Source organism: Limulus polyphemus, unplaced genomic scaffold (assembly GCF_000517525.1).
Source record: "Limulus polyphemus unplaced genomic scaffold, Limulus_polyphemus-2.1.2 Scaffold2977, whole genome shotgun sequence".
In the NCBI taxonomy this organism is placed as follows: domain Eukaryota; kingdom Metazoa; phylum Arthropoda; class Merostomata; order Xiphosura; family Limulidae; genus Limulus; species Limulus polyphemus.
The window spans coordinates 133,920-143,641 of record NW_013668587.1 but is presented as its reverse complement, the minus strand read 5'-3'; the positions used below and the strand labels follow the sequence as shown (position 1 = coordinate 143,641).

General features: G+C 33.7%; 1 pseudogene; it reads left to right on the top strand.

Moving 5' to 3' along the window:
• The first annotated feature begins 1,810 nt into the window (after window positions 1-1,810).
• Window positions 1,811-5,745, top strand: LOC106468355 (annotated as a pseudogene).
• Window positions 5,746-9,722: the final 3,977 nt, after the last annotated feature.

The following is a 9,722-nucleotide window of genomic DNA, read 5'->3' as shown; positions in this document are numbered from 1 at the left end:
ATGATAATAGAACTACTGAAGTCAACTTTGGACCAGGAGACAAGGAGAGGGTGGATAATCCCAGGAAAACCAAAGGGAAGTCTCCTAAGTTGTCTTCTCCATGGGAAGGCCCATATGACATAGTTAATCGTCTCTCAGACGTGACTTTCCGGGTAAAATGTGGTCGGCGAGGTAAACCAAAAGTGGTGCATGCCAACAGGCTTTGGCGTTATCACGGTCCAGGACATTTCACTTGGGACGAAGTAGAAAACAGAACAAATGACGCTGCTGCAGACGTGACACCTGAAGAAGCCACCGTCGAAGAAGAAACTCTACTCAGTTTTGAGAAGGGAAACGGTGAAGCTTCTGATGAAGTTACTACACTGGTGTGACTGTTATCGACGATAGGACTTTTCCTGATGAAGCAAATGAACCCCACATGAAGCAGAAGCCAACGAGACGGAGACCAGTACGGAAGAAGATACGTTCCGTAAAATTAAGAGACTTTGTTTGAATTGTAATTTTGTGTTTGTAAATTCTCTACATTTAATTAAGTTAATGTTAATTGTTTATTGGTTTATTGTAAGTGGCTATTGTTCGAGACGAACAATACTAAGGAATGGGCAGTGTTACAACAGTGAAGGTCACGTGACACTAGTAACACGTCATGCACTTCTAGAACGTTCATGAAACCTCGAGAGGTTACTAGATTCGGTATTCTTGTACATATAAGACGGTCAAGATGTGACAGCAACAATGGGTAGTTGAACTGTGGGCAGAGAGAGACATATTGTTGAGTCGAGCACGTGAGGCGTTCGTTGTGAATTATAGCGTTTGTTATAGCGTGACTGTGGAAATTAAGTGTATTGCTAAGTTGAATTGAGAAAGAATAAACCAGTTTTATTTAAGAAAGGACTTGTGTCGCTAAAGTATCATCGGAAAGAAATTATACGGGAAATTAACTAACGACCAGAGACGTAATAATATTGCCTCATTTTGGTGTCTGTATACTGCCAGTAACAACTCGGTTCTGATACATGTTACTAAATAATAACAAATATTTTTTCTATAACGTAATAAACTGTGTACTGTCAGGATTGTCACAAAAATTACTAATATGATTTAACGAGTTTATGTGATTGTGAAGCTCAAAGTTATACACAATGTATCTTACATTTACAGCATATAAAAGCTGAAAAACTAGTACGTTGTTATTACATGTACGAGCATTCCACGCTTGTATTTCTATGTAAAGACATTTTTTTTTTCTAATATAACCCCCCAGTGGCACAGCGGTGTGTCTGCGGACTTACAACGCTAGAATCCGGATTTCGATACCCGTGGTGGGCAGAGCACAGATAGCTCATTGTGTAGCTTTGTACAAACAAACTTTCCAATATAACACAAAACTTATCTATAAACCTTTTCAATTTTATACTTCACATTCTCAAATCTGTTTTTATTACCACTATTTTTTTGTAAAAAAGCATTATAAATTAGTAATCCTTGCACTGTTGACTGCCATTTACCATAAACCTAATGGCAATGTTATTTCACACGTCAGTCACATGTATCTATTGTTAATAGTATATTTAAGTGGTTTCATAGCATGAAATTTGAGATTTAAAAAGTATAAAAGTAGGTTTTATGTTATTTCTAATTGAGAGGAAAAAACCGTACACTATCTTTCCTTCCGAACAACAAATATAATTTCAAAGTTTTCATCTTTGAATTTCACGTCTAGTTGAAAACGCGGATAATCAATATAAATGTAAAATAAAATAGGTATACATTTTTAGCTAGGATGTCGCGCGAGTAGCGGAAGCATGTGATTGTATTGCCAGTCATGCCAGTGTTGACGTAGATGATCTTATAAATATAAAAGACTTGGGTGTGAAGGTGGAGTAAGGGTGTTGTGTAAGTAGAACAACAGCTACACTGTGAATTATGCTGTTCATTGTATTCTTTAATATTACTGTTAGTGTTTAGCCTACAAATTTACTACTTGATTGACGTTAATAAACCTTAATTCTGTAAGTTCATCTGTAAAAATACTTGCATAGAATGACCATTATATAAATATAATTTATAGCTTATAAAAAAAAATTAAAAGTTAAAACTATAAAGTTCCTATGTCATTAAGAAAAGTAACGGTGACCTCACAGTTTTTTCATATCTAACACATTTTTGTCCATTTTCATTTAAATATTTAAGTAATTTGTTTGTTTTTTTTACATGATTTGGGATGGAGGCTATTGTCATAGGTGATCTTTGGTGCAGCAGGTAGATAGGATAGTATACAAGATAAATGGGGAGAAAATAATTAGATTTTGCTATCCAGGGCCAGTGGTGGAGGATATAACTGAGAGAGCAAGTGATATAATGAAGGATACAGTCTTTGTAGTGTACATAAAAGCTAATGATGTAGGAAAGGGTAGGATAGAAGAGCTAATTCTTAAATACAGAGCATTGATAAAGGCATTCAAAGAAAAGAGCCACAATATCTTAATTCTATCAGGGATAGTGCTAAGACTTAATTATGTGGATGAAATTATAAGTTGGTCACTATGACTAAATGCTAGGCTTGTATAAATATGTGAGGTTGAGCAGGATGACTGAATGGATTTGTGGGATCAGTTTGCTGGGAACAGAGGGCTTTTTGGAATGGATGGTTTACATTTAAATATTATAAGGGTTGGCTTATGTATAAGGGCTATTAACTGTAGGGGCAGCTTTGAACTAAAATATTTGTTATAGACCTTCAGAAAAACTGATGAAATTAATGAGAAACTTTACAGTGAGATATTAAACTGTAATGAGATTATAATTATAGGAGATTTTAATTTCATACATGGAGACTAGCAACTTTCATAATCAAAACATTAGGAAAACTGGATTTTAGAAATTATTCAGGATGGTTTTCTTCAATGAATGATTAGGGAACCTACTAGGAACAATGTTATTTTAATTTATTGTTAACTTATAGAAATGATTAACAGAGTGGAGATTGGGGAATATCCGGATGCAAGTGATCAATCCTCAATTAGATTTGATGTTATGCCAAATATAGAGATAAGAAATAATGAAATTTTGGTTCCAAAAATAAACCATTTAAACAGGCGAGAAAGTTAAAGAAAGGGTTCAGAGGACTACTAGGATGATACCATGAATGGAAAGGTTGTCATCCAAGAATAAATTAAGACTTCTGAAATTGTTTTCTCTTGAAAAAAGAAAAGTTAGGGGTGGCCTGATTGAGGAATTTAAGACTTTAACATTAATGGATAGCATTGATGCATCATCTCTTTTATTATTTGCTTCCCAGTGGCACAGCGGTATGTCTACGGACTTACAATGCTAGAAACCAGGTTTCAATACCCATGGTGGGAAGAGCACAGATAACCCATTGTACAGCTTTGCACTTAACTACAAACAAACAAACTTTTTGTATTTAATGATGAAAATAGTAAGTCCAGGGGACACAAATATAGATTTTGGCAGGGTAGGAGTCATCATTAGATAAGATACATTTTTCTAACAAGACTTTTGGAATGGTTAACCTTCATATGTGGTAAATGCAGTTAGTTTGACTAATTTTAAGAAAAGGCTTGATAAATATTTGAATGATAATGGTTCATTTTGAGTGTTTTATTTTAAAGTTTAGTTTTGAGGATGAGATGGCCTGGATGAACTAATAGGTCCCTTGTTGTCCTTAAGTTGTATATGTATATATATATAAAACTAGTGAAACTTCTGGTTGCATAACATATTTAGTTTTCTTTTAAACCACTTTTGTTAATTCTAAGTTAGATAAAATTTTCTAATTTGTTGTGACTTCTATTTATTCAGAATGAGATGTTTATCAAATATTATTATACTGTTTTTAGCAAATATTTATTTCTGCACTATACAGTTTGTAATAAATAATTTCTTTTTCAATTTAATGTGTGATTTAAGATTCTATAATGTTCTTTTTTCTCTCTCTCTCAACAGGAATTGCAAGTACACAAGAAACTGTTAATCATTGTCAGACATGTTTTCTGAAATATTCCCATTCTTCTTTGCCTTTATTGTGACAGGACTTGCTCTCTGGTTTTTCAGAAGACGCCAGAAAATGCAACTTTTTAGACACATTGGGATTCCTGGACCTGAACCATCTCTTCTAGTGGGTAATTTGTATGAACTTCGATCAGAAAACACACCTGATGTAATTTTAGAAAAATGGTTTAGAAAGTATGGTAATATATTTGGTTTCTTTATTGGTGAAAGACCATACCTTGTAGTTAAGGACTTGGATATTATAAAACAGGTTATGATTAAAGAGTTTCATAATTTCACAAACAGACCTAAAATGTTTCTTGATGTGAAACCCTTAATCTACACTGTTGTTGCCTTGAGAGGCCAACGATGGAAAGAAGTAAGGAGTGTTTTGACACCAACCTTCAGTGCAAATAAAATGAAAAATATGGCTGGTGTTATGAACAGATCTATAGACACATTATTAGATGTACTTAATGAGTATGCAAATAAAAACAAAGTTGTTGATATGTATGAGCGTGTCCAGGCCTTAACCTTAGATGTGATTGGGCATTGTGCACTAGCAATGAAAGTTGACTGCCAAAGAAACCCAAATGATCCTTTTTTGATTGCTGTAAGAGATTTTTTTCGTTATGCACACAACCCTGCAGTGGAAGCTGCTGTAATGTTTCCAATACTTGCCAAGTTAATGACCTTCATCAACAACTATTTAACATCGGGACAAATGACATCAATGATTGTGAAGAATGTCAAACATGTCATCAATATGAGACGAACAAACATTAAAGAGAGAGGAGTGGACATTCTTCAGTTAATGTTAGATGCTTGTGAGGAAGACAGTATGTATAAACAAGCTGAAGAAGATAAGAAAGCAAAATCACTAACAGACACTGAAGTTGTGGCTAATGCTTATGTGTTTATGCTTGCAGGTTATGAAACAACAGCCACAGCTTTAGGTTTCACAACCTTCTTACTAGCAAAGCACCAAGACATCCAAGAAAAGTTGCACAAAGAAATAACAGACCATTTTCCTGAGAAAGAGCATTTGACATATGATGACATTCAAAGTTTGCAATATTTGGACCAAGTCTTTTCAGAGTCACTGAGAATTTATCCTCCTGTTACAGGATTTCTTATTCGGGAATGTTCCAAGGAAATCACTATAAATGGACAGGTCATCCCAGAAGGCGTTGCTGTCCAAGTTCCCGTTTGGGCTATTCATCATGACCCAGAATTTTGGCCAGAACCAGAAAAGTTTGACCCTGATCGTTTTGCACCAGAAAAGAAAGGAGAATATAATACCACAGCATTTTTGCCATTTGGTATTGGTCCTCGTAACTGTATCGGTATGCGGTTTGCTCAACTTGAAGCCAAGTTGACACTTGCTCGGATGATAAGAAAATTTTGCTTGGAAATGTGTGAACAAACTGAAGATCCCTTACCTTTGACTTGTTCGACTGTAATAACTAACCCTGCAAATGGTGTCTACTTGAGAGCAGTTCCTCGAGGTTGATGTAAAATTGAGTTGTGAAATCTTGTAACATTTTGACATTAATTATAGATATAACTTTAGTGTTGTGATATTTAATATTTCAAAATAATATACATAAATAATTATAGCAATATGATCTTGTTATTTGATATGTTAGGATGTTTGGATGTACATATCAGGGAACCAATTATTTTTTTCATCCTTTTTACATAAGCTAAATAAACCATTGCTCAAAATAATGTGTTTTAGTTGCTTACATCACTTATAAAGTTTATCAAAAAGCATTTTATTTTAAGTAATGACCCAATAATAATAATAAATGCATTGGACTTTTAGTGAAAGCTGATATATTGAAATCAAATTAGAGTGTAAAATTGGGATATGTATGTCATTTAATGAACATTTATTTCTGAGTTCTACTTAATTGCATAAAATTCAGAATTGTTTAAACAGTGAAATACCTGTAATTGTATTCACAAAGTTAAAGGAATAGTCAAATTAAATGGCTCAATGTATCTAATTTTTGTTTTTATTCTAGTGTTTTCAGATAAATACTCACTAAATTTGTTTAACTTTGCAATTTTTTAATACCAAGACCTACATTTGAGTAATGAAATAATAAAAATTGAAAGTAATAATGTACGTCTACAGTTTCTTTGTATTTTGAAATCAGAAAATATAACTTAAAATTGTAGTTTGCTTATACTTATTTTCTAAAGAAGGTTCGAGATTACAAGTTGTTGTTTTTCTTCAATTTTTGTATGCAAGTTTATTGTACACCTGTATAAATGATGCCTTTGATACACTGTTGAGAGGTGGGAACGCGAGAATCTGATAAATACCAATTTAACTGCATGTGTTCACGATAACGGTATGACGCGTCCAAGCAGAAACTGTTGTTAATGCTAACAGTTTGAAGAAATTAAAGAATAACTAGTTTAATGCTAATAATGTAACAACGATGTGGCAAGAATCCATACTAACTATATGAAACACATGTACTGACTAGTGTTACAGCTAACAATATAATACTTTTACGTCTCTGGTCGTTAGTTAGTTTTCCGTATAATTTCTTTCCGAATAAACTTTAGCGATACAAGTTCTTTCTTAAATAAAACTGGTTTATTCTTTCTGAATACAACTTTGCAATACACTTAATTTCCACAGTCACGCTATAACAAACGCTGTAATTCACAAAGAACGTCTCACGTGCTCGACTCAACTGTCAATTACACATTACATTACATTGTTGCCGTCACTTCTTGGCGGCTTATATATACACAAGACTACCGCATATCTAGTAGCCTCTCGAGACTTCAGGAAGGGACGTGAACGTTCGAGAATATGACGTTTTACTAGAGTCACGTGACCCCCCGCTGTCGTAACAATACTATTAATAGGACAAGTATATTTGTGATGAGACATTAGGCTTATTACATTTTTAAACGCTACGTAATTTATCTAGCCCACTGGTATACACTAGAAAATTATAGTGAGGACAAATTGGGATATCGGGCAACTTGGATCGGGCCACAAGTAGAATTAAAAGAATACTTAGATTCTCTGGAATATATTTCTTGAAAAGTTATCTTGGTACTTAAAACAAGAAATGATTATAAAATAATAACACATTAGTTACAGTTAAAACATATAAATATTTTTTAACTTTTGACAATGAATGATAATCAGTATAATATTTGATTATTACTTACATTTTCTGTTTCTTTTAGGTAATTAATTACTTTATCATTTTTTTTCTCCTTTCTTCCGGGCCAGGGAGACGGGAAAGACAAGTGCGGGCCGCGTAGTGAAAACGCTGATCTAGTCCATTCGGTGATTTTCAAGAATTAGAAGGACTGAGGCGTCAGAACCGGGGGTGCTATAACACCCCCATTTTTTATAATTATCTTATGTAGGAACTGTAAATTAATGAATTTTCTGGGGGTATGCTCCAGATCCCTCTAGATTGAGCTGCTGCTTATACTTTCAGTCACTCATTGTAAAATCTACATGTCCAGCCAAGCATCCCCACTTTACAACTCCTTCCTACACCACCGAAGGAGCTAAATGTTGGAATACTATTGTACACTTTTCTAATTTTTGAAAATCCATGGAGAGGTGAGATGAATGTGGTTTTTTAAAATGTGATAGGCTTAATACTAATGTCTTATGACAAATATAATTGTAATAATTCTTGGCCAGCTTCTAAAAGGTGTACACACTATAAACAGGACAAGTGTTCATGCTAACAATATAACGAATCTAAACCATGATTAGTAGTTATGGTAGAAATATGATTTAAGAGTTCAGTATATAAACAGTACGCTGAACTGCTGCTTTAAGTTGAGTAGTCCTATCAACCAACAAAAGTATACTTTAAATTTAAACATCCATGGAATGTTCTTTTGCTCTATGGCCTCAGTTCTACTTTACCGATAGATCTTGGTACTTGTAATATAATTGTATGTTTTCCTCGGGACCGAAGTTAATTGCACATTAGTGAATCAAAGTACTGTATCACTACGAATTTATCAGCAGGGTGTCTACTGAAAAACTTCCATTAACTTATTTTTTCTTGTATGTTATTTATTAAATTCGAAATGGTGTGTTTAAGTGTTTTACACTCACAAAAAAGAAACCTATCATTCTATAGGTATTTGAAGAACTTGTAGCATTTCGACACAATTTAATTCTTCGTCTGTGTTAGCCGACACTGAGCAGCTGGTACATAATTGAATAGAGTTGTTTAAACATTTGTTTAACAGCAAGTAAAAGCTTGGAATGGTTTATTCTTTCATTGGGGGTGGAGGTGTCTGTGAGCCAGACTAGTTTCGGAGAATTCCACTCATCATCAAACGCTTCTTTTAAAATACATATATCCGAGAATCATCAATGCTATGAACAAGCTTTATTTTAGCTTAAAGTAAAAATAATTATTTATTCGTCTGATTTTCTTTATCACTTTAAAAAGGACCCCTGGTGGCTCTCGCGATAATCTTAAGGACTTCTAACGTTAAAAATCGGAGTACGATATCCGCAGTGGAGTTAATGTAGACAATCTATTGTGTAGCTTTGTACTTAAACATATTAGAAAAAGTATTGTTAAATATAAGAATAAAGACTTAATTTATTCATTATTAACAGATATCCGTTGAAACAAATGAGTGGTAAATTTCCTAAAATAGTGATGAATAAATAAAAGATGTGTAGTCAACCCAATGTCTTGGATCATAGCGTGTATGCAGTCCAGTGGGCTGTTTACAACCGTATTTTGCCATTTCCTGTGTTATTTGAATAAGGAAAGTTGCATTGTATTTGTTTGTAAGCAAAGGAGACTTAATGCAATGCTTTGTTGACAAACATGTTTGAGTTTTGATGCGATGGGCAGTGGAGTAGCAAGGATTCTCAGCACCCGGGGCAAAGACACTTTTGGCGCCCCCACCTCTGAAATGTTTTGATTATTTGTTTTATGGCTCATTACCCACTTAATGACAATAACATAAAGAATTAATTACCGCCTTACACAATAAAGTCACAATATAACATCTCACAATATCACAACTGTAAACTTGGAACTAACGAAGTATAGCCTACTAGGTGTACTTACACAATTTGTAAACCATTTTGATATTTATGTCATCCAGTATTATTCAAAGTCACATAGCTAGAGTAATCTTTTAAGCATGCAGAATACATTTCTATTATATCCCTAGTTTTGGAACTTATGTTTTATATGAGAAGCCAGTCACTTGCGGTGTACATGGATTATAAAACAGATTGATAAAATACTTAAGTTTACAAATGAAAAATTTTATTAGTTTACAAAACTGTACATATACTTAACTAGATCTTGTACAGGTAGCATTCTGGTATTAGTGGTTACATTATATGTGCCTTTGCTGCTGCAAATTCATCAATTAAACTATCAAAATTTAAGGTATTAAGTACGTCTTTTTCAATACTTAAAATTGCCAAGTTACTAAGTCGTTCTTGAGTGATTTGAGGTTCTCAAATGTGTAAGAATTAATTTCAGCTTGCTGAAGGACTTTTCACACCTAGCAATAGAAACCCCAATTGTTAACAAAATCTGCAATGCAATTCTTAATTTTGGAAAACATCTTCATCATATGAAATTATAACTGTTGGCAAATCAGTTGCAACCATTGGTTCGGGAAAATCGGCCTGTGTTCTATTACTTATCAACATTCTACAGTTA